Source organism: Pezoporus occidentalis, unplaced genomic scaffold (genome assembly GCF_034315485.1).
Source record: "Pezoporus occidentalis ecotype Australia unplaced genomic scaffold, CSIRO_AGI_Poc_V1 ctg55, whole genome shotgun sequence".
Taxonomy (NCBI): Eukaryota; Metazoa; Chordata; class Aves; order Psittaciformes; family Psittacidae; genus Pezoporus; species Pezoporus occidentalis.
In genome coordinates, this window is record NW_026915888.1 from 2,798,763 (window position 1) to 2,801,569 (window position 2,807).

Genomic DNA, 2,807 nt, shown 5'->3' on the forward strand with positions numbered 1-2,807 from the left:
ATACGTGAAGTGACGCGATTGCTTGATTAAGATAATAGTTGAAGCATGTGGAGAAGGAAATTATAATTTATATATTGCTGATTGTGAGGTTTATTTTAAGGACATAATTTAAGGATTGTCAAAAGCAGAAAGATCTTGAGCAAAAGTCAGTCACCTCGGGGAAAAAAAGAGAAATTGCTACTGAACAATTAATGTCTGAGGCAAAGCAGGAGGCAGGCAGCAAAGGGTGGAGGTGCTGGAGAAGACAAAGGCAAGAGCTCATGTTCCTAGCAAAGAACTGAACCAGGAGCCAAACACCCACCAGGGCCAGGAAGGGCAATGGGTCCATCTATCTGTACCTTATCCTTCCAGGATAGATGCTGCTTGAGTTGAGCAGGATGCATGGAAGCGCCTCCCACCGGCTTTCTGCATCCCTGCTGCTGGGGATGCTGGTGTGTGAGTTTGAGCTAACCAGTCCTGCTGCATGTCTTAAACCACCTGCACCATGCCACCCGTCTTTAGCTGTTGACAGATACCTGGAAATATCAATTGCTGCATGATCTAGGGGAAATAATGGTGTTTTAAATCAGGCGTGTGGGAGGAACTGTGAGCAGCCTCTAGCAACTGAGCGCTGCTTTGGTGATGATGAGTTATTGGTGATGGTGGGTGTGAGACTGGGGAAAGGGGATGGGGATGGTGGGCGAGGTGCTAGCATGGCCAGAGCCATCTGCAGCAGCAGATAGACATCTCTGCATCTCCAGTGTTAGAGCATGTGAGGACTTTCCCCAGGGCAGCCAGCTTTCTGCCTGCCTTGCTGAGTTGTTCATCTGCAGTGTCTTTTATTTGATTAACGTGGAGGGTTTTGCAAACTGATCAAGACAGAGCCGGCCTGCCTGTAATTTCAGCTAAATTACAGTGATGCTCAATTTCAAACATACCTTTGATATGGTAATAGAAAAAAGCTAATTTAGCATATTGCACAGACCCCAGGTACAGTGGAGGCGATACTGAATATTGATGGAACACATACACGGGTACCAGCAGTGGGAGGTAGTGATAAATACTCCTGTAGACGCTGAGTAGATTTATATTGTTATCCCTCTGCAAGCTTGTACCTGAACTCCTAATACCTTTAATTAGAGCTGTTCAGAGCAGGTTTTCAGCTTGCTTCCATTGTGTTCCTATTATGAATCAAAAGTTTATTTGCTTCTCTGATGGGTGGGAAATAATGGCATGGCATGGAAGCTCCCAACTGGCACAGCCTCCATCGAGATGCCACGGTGAATGAAGCTGCCCGTGTGTGTTATGACCTTGATGCATGATTTAAATGGGTGATTTTTCAAGCCAGATAAAACCTTTCACATTAGCCACTGGTTTGTGCTACGGATGCAGCTCCCCCCTTCTCCTAATTAATAATAAACAGTAGTGCTGGAATAGATTTATGGTTGTCAGCAGAGCAGTTAACTGTCATGCCACTGATGAGTCAATGGCTTGTTGTATCCTAAGTGCTGATAACACCCAGCTCTGGGCTGGGCACTAAGCTGTGAGATGGCAATTTAGTTTTCACACACCATTTAGTTGTGCTTTTATTTCAGATTAGTCTCTGGGTTTTTTTTCCCCTCTTTTTATTTCAGTTCTAATGCATGAGGCTCAACAGTGACCCAGGTCACAGTGGGAGAACTCACTGTCACAGCCTGAACTCCAGCTGCGACTGTCACTGTGGGTTTCAGAGAGGAGCATGCCTGGCAGAGACAGGGGAGCAAGCAGCTCATTGGCACACCAGTGCCTGGTGATAACTATGGACCAAAGTCCATGCTCACAGGGATCCGACAAGCAATAGGGAAACACCACTACAGTTAACAGACTGCATATGCCTTTCCATAGCAGAGTCAAATTCAAAGCTTATTATGAATTCCAAAAGGAGGAGATATCCTGTTCCCAATAATGTGTTTTTTAGAGGAAAGTTAATGCAAGGACTCTTGGGCTGATACTGCATCAGCAGACGGTGATGTGATTCAAGGTGCGATTTAAGATGAGTTTAGGTAGCACAGAAAAGGCATGGGTCAAAGCGTGGTGGGGATGATGCTGTATTTGATTGCAAAGGGCTGCAAGTCTCTTTGTTAACCCACAGGCTGTCTCCAAAACAGGGCCTTGCAACAGGAGCTTGGTGACCTGTGTTGTTTTGAGGCTCCTCAGCAGATACACTCCTTTAGCACAATATATGACCGTAAATGATCCAAGATCATCTTTGGGCACCCCCAGCTGTAGTTGGGATTCCAGGTACTTGGTTCTGGGCTTTGTGGTTCCTCTGTGGTACTTTGCCTTCCCTTGAGGGTTGGCACGCTGGGAATTCCCTCTTGGTTGATAACATCATCACCTCTGTGCTTCTCAGCAAGGTTCACCTGGATTCCCAATGAACCCAGGTTGTTTTACAGGTGAGCACAGTGTTGGGGTTTAGAGAGCAAGATGGGTTTAGGCGATGATGGGGTCTGCTTCTTCACAAAGCTCTTACCCCACCTTCCTGCACCTGCAGACACCCCTTGGTGAAATGGTCCTTGCAAAGTGAATTTCAAAGCCTTTTGTGGAGCAAAAGACTTTTCCCTGCAGACATGGAGATGCTCAGTACTATGGAGGCCAGGTCTGAACCTGTTTAGAGCAAAGCTGTATTGAATGAATTCATCTGGGGAAGGAAGCCTTGTAACCCTGCATGCATCCTCACATACGGGCTTCTCAGTATTAACAGGAAAATGCCATTTGTGTGTATGTAGCTAAGAAAGTAAAATGTTATTTTATTCAGGAAGTGAAACGGCCAGCAGAAAAAAAGGAAA

General features: G+C 45.8%; 1 long non-coding RNA gene across 1 annotated transcript; it reads left to right on the forward strand.

Moving 5' to 3' along the window:
* Positions 1-2,133: 2,133 nt before the first annotated feature.
* Positions 2,134-2,807, forward strand: LOC134173801 (uncharacterized). Its single transcript, XR_009968404.1, has 3 exons — positions 2,134-2,259; positions 2,372-2,414; positions 2,513-2,807. It is a non-coding gene; the product is annotated as an uncharacterized LOC134173801 (long non-coding RNA).